Below are 9185 nucleotides of genomic sequence, written 5' to 3' on the forward strand. Positions count from 1 at the left end.
TGCAGAGGGTGAGTGCTCCTTCCTCCAATCCCTGTAACTCACCACACAGCCCATTTCCCTAAGTTGGGAGCCTGAGTGGCAGCAGCTTGGGCAGACTGGGGTAGAGGGTACACCTGACAGCTCTCCACACATCCATTCCTTAGTGCCCAGACTTTCTGATTTCCCGAGTGGCTGGCAATGCATTCCCCCTCCACCCCACTCTGCTCACTAGTGGTTCTGTAAAGTGGGACGGAGCGGGGTGGGGGAAGACAGGCATCAGCTCCCTGGGACTGAGCCCAGAGGGCCTGCTGTGGGTGGCTCCAGCCTCCCTGGACTTAGGGGATGAGCCATAAGAAGCCTTGTTTATCCCTGGGAGGAATGATGGTTTTCCCTGAGCAATGACATCTTGGAAACAGACAGGCTCCACAAACAACAACAAACCTCCCAGCCGGGGCCTGGTTGCAGCTTGCATGAGAAGGCTTCTACCCAAAGGCGCCTGAGTAAGGCACAATGAGGTCAGAGGCTGCTTCTAAACTGAGCCTTGTCTTGACCCTGACTCTTGAACCTAGATCTGCAGGGAACCAGAGAATCCAATGGTGGAAATGTGCCTAGCAATATCTGATCCAGTCCCTGGCTGCTCCCAAAGGGGAACTAAGCTAGAAACATAGGTGAATCTTCCTAAGGTGCACTGAGCAGGTAGGAGACACAGCTGGGTCTCCTGTACCTCTTCTACCACATACATTGATTTTCCAGAGGTCAGCAAGCTCAATCAGTAAGCCCAAGGGTTCAAAAGAAGTGTGTTGCTGGGGAGTCTAAAAGAGAGAGAGTGCTCCAGGATGAAGCCCATATACCCTGAGATACAATGCAATGGGGAGAGACATGGACTGAGCAACCAGATTCTGGGTTCCATGTAGCCTCGGGTGAACATTTCCTTTCTGTCTCAATTCCTTCTCTATTCAGAAGGTAAACAGACTCCAGCAGCTTCAGAGACTCAGAGACCAAATAGGAAGCAGCATTTAAACTCCCCAGGGATCTGACTGGGCATGGGTTTACCCTCTCTAGCCATCTCTCTTCTGAGAGCCAGGCAGACCCCTGGCAGATCTAGCCCAAGCAATGACCATTCCAAAGTGGTCCAAGAAGCTGAGCTCCAAGCCCCTGTAGTTTGTGCAAAGGACAATGCATGACTGTTACCATGGGTCCATCCAGGGCTGTACCTTCTACCATCGACAGCTGGGCTACAGTATCACCACCAGCACAGTAAGACCCCTGAATAGGCTCTTTCTGTGGCATTAGGCAGGCTTAAGTAAAAGTTCTCCCTGCCTCACTTCCCATCAAACCCAGCCTTCAACTCCTTGGCCCTCCATATCTGCACATGTGTAGAGACTAAGGCTCCTCCTAAGTAGCCAGGTTGTGTCCATTCTCTTGTCAGTCACAGAGACAGAATGAACAGTCTGAGTTGACCTGGACATCAGAACATGGCCTTCAGGGGAAACAAAACACCCTAGCTCACCAGGGCATCTCAACACCCTTCTCCAACCACGCCCTGGGAGAAAGCTGGGTTCGTGGGTGACTAAGAGATGAATAAAATCCACATCATGCATAAATAGGACACAAGCAGCCACCGGAGATGCCACCACCAGTAGACAGATGTATTCACTCCAGGTATGGAAGTTAGGTGAGATTAAGATCTAGAGAAAAGAGGGGCTTTCTTGGCCAATGAGACAGCATGCACTAAAACCGGGAAGGCAGGTACATTCATTGATACTAATACCTTTAATCAGGAGCCTGATAGACCAGCCTGGCTTAAAGCCCTGGAGAATTCCCATCAGGGTGTCACTGTCTCAATGGCCTCCATCCTCACTATGTTCCTGTTTCTCAGATGCCAGGCTGGGCCTGAGTTGCCCTCACACTGCGACTTGGCTCCCTAGAGGCTCCCCGCCCTGGGCTAAACCATGCCACATGCTAGGGCTGAGGAAGAGGGGAGGTGGCCCTTGGCTGGGCACAGAGGACTCAGAAGTCCTGGGTGGAAACTTTGACTCTGGCTGAGATCCTGCCAGCATCAGAGGAGCAAGCCGCTGCAGCTCTTGCATTGGTGGTGTGCAACCACTCCAGTCACCCGAACAAGGAGCAAAGTGCCCACAGTATAAACCAGATACCGCCTGGATGGGAAATACTTCTCCAGAGTTGCTGAGGGGCCTGGTGGCTAAGTCTTGAGCAAAAAATGCCAGACTCAAGTGGGATCCTGTAGCTTGGGGCTAGGTAATGGCTTCTCTTGTGTCCTGTCCTGCCCTCACTGTTCTGGGAGGCAGAGGTCCTTCCTCCTTCCTGATTTGGTTCAGTCATAGACCTGCTGCTTGAACTTAGTCAAGGCTTCTCCTCTCTCTGGACTCAGGATCCCATTCTAGCCCAAGACTTGGGGTTCCTTTGGGACAAGAGTAAAGACATGAACCCTCCAAGTTGAGAGCAGATTTGGTCTCTGACTACTCACAGGGGCTAGCTCTGAGAGTGACTGGGTCTCAGCTGGAGACACGGGAGCAGGTGCAGGCTCTTCCCTTGGCAGGATAGGGAGGTGGCTTTGAGCTCATGGGGCATACAGCAAGTCTGCTTGTGTTTCCAAAGGCAGATCTCAGAGACTAGCATTAACCCCCCCCCCAAGACAGGCTTAGGAGTCCACCTCTTCCCCAACTGCCATCCCCAGTGACTCCTGTATGTGGCCAGCAACCCTGAAACAATAACCAACCTCCTTCCCCATGCACTGTCCCAACTGGTCACCAAACATTCCTGGTCCTCCTAGAAAGAAAAGCTTGCTGGCTAGATCGGAAACAGAGAAACAGCACACAGGGGAAGCCTGTCCCCTACCCCTGAGGGGCTACCGCCCCCTGAGACAGACAGACAGACAGACAGACACACACACACACACACACACACACACACACACACACACACACACACACACACACACCAGAACAGAACAGAACAGAGCCGGTTTGGCTGCAAAATGTCTCTCAATGGCTGCCCTGGGGAAGAAACAATAGAAACCAGGACCGGGGCATCCGGAAGAAGACGACCCTCCCGCTGCCCGCCACCACCACAGATACACCTTTGTCATGAAGGCACCTACCCAGCACACTCCAGCAAGGACCCAGGCGACTCCTAGCTGCAGCTCCTGCCGGCCACCCGCCCGGGTCTCCACCCCACTCCTCCCGAGGGCGGGCGGGCGGGCGGGCAGCCGGCCGGCGTGTCAAGCGGCTGCCTTCCCCAGACAGAGCTCCTTTGTGTCAGTAGGAGCTATTTATGGACTTACCCAAGTTCCCCAGGGGAGCGGTACCTGCTGGGAAAAGCAGGACCAAATGACCAGGTTCCACCTCCCACATGGAGGTAGGTTTTATTTTTTATTTTTTTCAGAATCCTTGCATCACCCATCCCTCCTCTTCCTCCTCCTACTTGTCCTCCTCCTCTTCCTTCTCCTGCAAGCCAGTGCCCTTCCCAAACACGTACCCGGTTCAGCCAGCCACCTCCGCTCAGAAGAGAGACTTGACTCTCTTGCTTTCATCAAAGAGAAAAGTCTGTGATTTTCCTAAACCACTTTCCCCCAAGGATGTCTCAAGAGGAGAGTCCTCCGCTGGCCAATCCTTTAGCAGAAAGTGTGCACTAGTTGGAGACTGGCTTGTATTCAACTAAAGCTGCCATTCCTGGGTCCCCAGCTGGTCCCCGAAAGTACTACTCTGGAGGGAGGGGTGCCCATCCTTCCTCAGTGGATTCCACCCTGAGACCCACACACATCCTGAGGTCTCCCAGGGCTGGGGCAGGACAGAGCTGAGGCTGCCCCGCCCTATTGAGACCCAGCCAATCATCAAGTTGGCCCTGTCACACCTCCACCCCCATGCTGCTCTGTCCCAGGGGACTGCTGCCCTCAGGGTCAGGGAGTGGTGGCCTCAGTCTTTCTCACATCATTGTCCAGCACAGCTGGAAACACGTGTTTTTACTGGGCACCTGGTGTACCAAACCCTGAAGAATCTGAGATAGACAGAGAACTTAATCTTCCTCCCCACAGCATAACTGCCAAGAAGTGCCCATGACAGCAACCAAGAGAGAGGGGAGACAAAGCCCAGGATGGTGAGGTTTCCTTGTGTAAGTCCCTGCTTCTGCCTGTGCCTTGGTTTCCTCATCTGTAGAATGGGGCACCTTCAGAATCTAGAGTGCTCAAAGAGCTGACTCTAGGCCCCTCTTCCGAACACAGACTCTGTGCCCAAGCCTGTATTAGTTCATTTAATCTCCATCTGCATCTTGAATGGTGGGGTCTCCTCCACTCCTCACACGTGAAGAACTGGAGGGACCAGGGTTGCCTGCTGTTCACCACAGGGCTTCCCCGCTCCTGTAAGAAGCACTTGCGCCCTCCCCACGCTGGACCCTGCAGCCTGGCTATGCTCTTATGTGGGTGGTGCGCCCCGAGTAAGGCTGGCACCCCACTTTAGCAGAAAGAGCCCCATACTCCTATCTTCCCAGAACCCTAGAACAGAGCTCAGTATGGTACCTTGGCCTCTCCCTCTCCATGAAGGTATCTCTGGCTATGATCCTGCCTGCCCATCTGTGTCTCTCACACTCACAAGCACACATAAGCCCGTGGCTATAAGAGGGTCCTTAGCCGGGTCAATGATCGAAACACTCCTTGTGGGACTGGTTACTTAAAAACTATACTCAGTGCTCATCTTACGGGGAATAAAAGGAGCCAAGGCCATTCTTACAGACAGCATGGGTTGGGCTCTGCACTCGCAAAGCTAATATCTAATCTGTTGAGATGGACGGCAGCCATCAGATGTACGAGGCCATAATTAGACATCGTACTCTGAGGGGCAACACAGCTCTGCCAACCTAGGGCATTAGGGTTCGTTAATGTGCTGAACAGTGGCATACAGAGGAAGGGCTGGAACCCCGAGGAGCCGGCCAAGACGGGCTGGAGAGAATCTAGCACCCAGGGAGCCCAGGGAGCCCAGGGAGCCCAGGGAAGCCACTACCTCTTGCCTCACCACTACCCCAACACCAACAGCAAAGTCAATGCCCTCCTCAAAGTACAGCCTACACTACAGGACCAGTGCATCACCCTGGCTAAGCTGCTTCTTCTGGAGAGCCATCTCTTCCCACTTACAGCTGTGAAAAGAGGCACAGAGATGGTGACTTTGCCAAGGAAACAGCAACTGTGTGGCTAGGCTTGGCGCAGGAATTTCTGAGTGTCTCGGGCTCCATCCACAGCAGCCTAGTGCTTATTGGTCTAACACCAATGATGGCACTGCTCCTAGGGGGAGGAATGGGGACAGAGGAGGAGTGACATTTTGGTGCCCCATGGCCGCTTAGGACCCAGTCCCCTTTGCTAATCCATATTTGTGTGACAGATACTCATTTGCCATCCTGTGTCAGCACTGCAAGTGGCGTGAGCCCTTCTGAATGATTCATTAAATCCTTAGAGCCTTATCAGATATGATGTCTGATATCTAAATTTCACAGGTGATAGGCAGAAATTAAGAAGTCTACCAAGGGGGCATGATAGCAGAACAGAGCAACAATCAAGCCCCACTCACTTTCCCACCATGTCCTACAAGAACGTGAGAACAGCCACACTCACAAGTTTAGTGAGAAGCAATGGCGGCTCCTAGAGCTAGAACCAAGACTCAGCAAGGATCCACCTCCCATTTATGAAAGGCGGGGCCTCTAGGCTCCAGACACAGGCTGCCCTCTGCACACCTGCTGCCACAGGCTCTGCATACCTTCCCTTCTAGTCCCCAGTTTGTCCCAAGACCCTGTCAAGAGCCATGTGAAAATGGAAGCCCTTGTCCCTGAAGATTCCACCTGGGGGAACAATGGTTTTGGCAATGACATTTGAACATGCCCAGTGTGTGTGCTGGCCCACTTAGGAGGTTCTGGGCTGTGACTCACTGGGGGCTCGTGATTGAGGGGTCTACTGATTCTCTGCAGAAAGGTCCGCTCTACCATGGAGTCAGCCAAGAAACTTCAGTGTATGGTTTCAGATCCCGTGGAGTCTCTGCTCTATCCCAGAGCCTCCACCAGGGGCCTGAGCAGACATGCCATGTGACCTCCAAACAAGGCAATGCTACCCGGAAGAGCAGTGTACGGCGTTGGAATCAGAGCAGAGGATGTGACCTGCCCTGCTGTTAGGGACCTGGAGGCGAGCACATGGCAGGCTGGCCCCCACCTGCAGTATCAGTGCCTGTGTGTGTCACACCCACTGCTCAGGACTGCAGGGAGCAGGTTGTTTCTGTGCCTACTCCTCGGGAGGGCAGGTGTCAACAGGAAGCTCATTGTGATCGTATCTGTTGAGGGGTAATGGACGTGCCTAGTAGTTGCCCGAGTGGGCTGACAGCTGGCATTTATGGACAGCAGGCTGTGAATAGCTGGCTCTTCTGATGGGTCCAGACAGTAAGACATAAAAAAGGGACATGGTACAAACGGAAGCTCCCAGAGAGGAGGGGGAGAGAAACCTTTGCTTGTGGTTAAGAGTCTACAAGACTGATGACTGATGGGAACTGAGATTTGCAAAGCTGAAGGTCTTGGGCTATCTTTCCTCCCTTCCACAGCCGTCCATTGCCCACGCCCGTCAGGTGGAGCCTTTGGGATGTACTAACAGACTACTGACTCTGCCAACCTAGAGGCTAAGGGCACCCAGCATCTAAGGCTCTGGCGAGACTTCCCCACTGTACAATAACCTACCTACCTGATATTTCTACCCACGAATTTGAAAAGAGCTTTGATTTATGATTTTCTTTGTTCTTTTACTGGAAAAAACAAAACAAAACAAAAAACCTCATTGTACTGTATTTGGGGCAATCTAAGTCTGTTTTCCTAGATGCTGATCATTCATATTTGACTCAAGAATCAACTAGCTCGTACTTTCGGACATGAAAGCTGGTTTTGTGTTGAGACCGGGAGGAGTGGTTCTAAGACCTTGGCTCCTAACTGCATACGCTGCCTCCACCTGACACTTCTGAAATGTCTGCTTTGCCATCCGTTCATCTCAGCAGCCTTGAGCAGCATACCAGACTCAGTCCTACCCACAATGACAATGCTCCCAGCCACAGACAAGAAACTCTGCAAGTAGGAAGCCAAAGACCACCCCCTGGAGCTATCCCAGAGACCTGCCAGCAGCCCCAGCAAGCTCCTGCATCCTGTCTGGAGCATGCTTTGCTGTCACATGCACAGTGCTGGCCTGACCTTGGGTACCTGTCACAGCACAGTGTGGCCAGGCACTGTGCCATCTCTCTCCCTGGATCCATCCAAACTGTCCACATGCTGGCCTAAGAGTTCAAAGTTTGGGGAGCAATCCTTGACCCACTACGCTTCTTCCAGCTCCAAGGCCAGGTTGTATCTTGGCAGCCAGAGTCCCTGGGAAGTGTTCAGCTGCAGGCTGAACCACGGGGAGCCCCAGGCCTGTGACCTTAGTTACTAGGAGTAGTTTATTTCTGCACTCCCGCAGGGGCCTGCCCTCTGCTCGGACAGCTGGGCTGGAGCTCAGACCATCAAAGCAGAAGGTCATCAGAGGAGACTACAGTGCCACCTTCAGAAATGAAGACAACCCCCTGTCTGAGCCTCAGTGGTTCGGTCTCCAAGATGAGTACTGGTCTAAATCAGTCCCCTCAAAACTTAAGTCTATAGAATGGCGCACTGTGGGAAGTAGTCAAACTGAGAGGGTTTGGAAGGACAACTCCTCACTGCCACACCTGAGCATGGGCTCAAAGGACATGGGCCACTGAATGAAGTACAGGCCAGGCCAGGTGTACCAGAACTTGCTCAGTGAGCATCCTGCTCGCATGGTTAGAGGCTCTGACTTAAACTCACTTAACTGGGATCCACACTACCTCCTAGAGTCAGCCTTGGAAGCTAGTTACTGAAGCTTTCGCTTCTCCACTGTGCCCGGGGCTCGGGAGGACCAGCACTGAACTACGAGCCCGAGGAGTCTCTCTCACAAGCTCTTCCACCCACCAATCACCAACTCCTGTCCATCTGAGACAGTGCCTCTGCTCTGATCTAAGCCACCATCGTCTCTCCTTGGCAGTGTGGAAGAGCAATAGCTCCAAAAGGCTCTCTGTTCCCTTCTGAGGAGGCTACTGTGAGCTCTTTACCAGACAAACCCAGTCCCAGCAGTTACCACTGCCCTTGGAACCAAGTTCAAAGTTCTTGTCACAGGGCTGTGGGTTGGCACCACGGCCCCACCCAACCCTCCTCCAGCCTTATCTCACGCTCCCTTCATCTTCCTCATCTTGCACTGACACTGGTCTGCTTTCAGGTCATTGTCTGAAACAAGCTTTCTCGTGCCCTGAGCCCCTGGCGCGCTGCGAACACCCCTGATGCGGCCAGCCAGCCACTTCTGTCCCGATTCCTCGCGTGTTACTCAGAACTGGATGTTGTCTGTGCCTCTCCCAACTGTCCCTGCCACACCAGACCAAGAGCTCCCTGCAGCCATGAGGGCCCTGCTGGAGGGTGGCTGAGAGTCGGCCTAACCAGCTTCCATTCACCTTACTCTGGGGATTCACACGACTCTAGAGATGGCTGTGTGACCCAGGCCTCAGCCAGTCTGTTCACGTATTCTACATTCTTCAGTGACTGGGATTGGGGGGACTCGGGCCCTGCACTGCTGCTGAAATGAGGGAGTCAAACTTCTGGAATCTACCACCATCACTGAGGTAGTGAGTCAACACATAAACAGGTAGAGCAGTGAGGGGGTGAAACTGGTTATTGGTGGCATTGGCCAAGGTCCTCAATCCAACCAATCCTACACAAAAGCTGCCCTCCCTAATCCACCGGAGTCCATCTGTGGACTGTAGCTTACTGGAGTGGGGTTCGTTCTCTTACAGTGGCTGAATTCCTGACTGATAGATCACTGGCCCTTAGCACACCAGGCTCTCTTAAAGTGTTTGCTCGTTCGTGCAGTCACTCAACAAACATTCGGCAGCAAGATAGTGAGCAGATTTGTTCAGCAGAAAGAGTCCTCTTGGCTGCTGTTTAAGGAGCTGTCAGAAGCAGCAGGGGTGCCCAGAGGGAGATCTGCTAAAAGACCACCCTGGAGACCCAGGGGGCAGAAGCCTGAGAAGGGAAATGGAGACTCGGGAGGCAGAGGCAGGCAGATCTCTGTGAGTTCGAGACCAGCCTGGTCTACAGAGCTAGTTCCAGGACAGGCTCCAAAGCCACAGAGAAAC

The 9185-nt window shown here is 53.1% G+C and overlaps 1 protein-coding gene across 6 annotated transcripts in view; it reads right to left on the reverse strand.

Moving 5' to 3' along the window:
• Rgs3 (regulator of G protein signaling 3) overlaps positions 1-9185 on the reverse strand; it is a 124097-nt gene that overhangs the window by 25787 nt on the left and 89125 nt on the right. Inside the window, exon 1 of one of the 6 annotated variants that reach the window (XM_026781914.1) lies at positions 3478-3641. The exons of 3 other annotated variants lie outside the window; for them this stretch is intronic. The gene's annotated coding sequence lies outside the window, so the exon portion shown is untranslated. Of the gene's footprint in view, positions 1-3100; positions 3197-3283; positions 3370-3477; positions 3642-9185 lie in introns of those variants that run through there. 2 more of the 6 variants (XM_026781915.1, XM_026781913.1) reach the window with 2 other exon arrangements.

Source organism: Microtus ochrogaster, chromosome 10 (genome assembly GCF_000317375.1).
Source record: "Microtus ochrogaster isolate Prairie Vole_2 chromosome 10, MicOch1.0, whole genome shotgun sequence".
NCBI lineage: Eukaryota > Metazoa > Chordata > Mammalia > Rodentia > Cricetidae > Microtus > Microtus ochrogaster.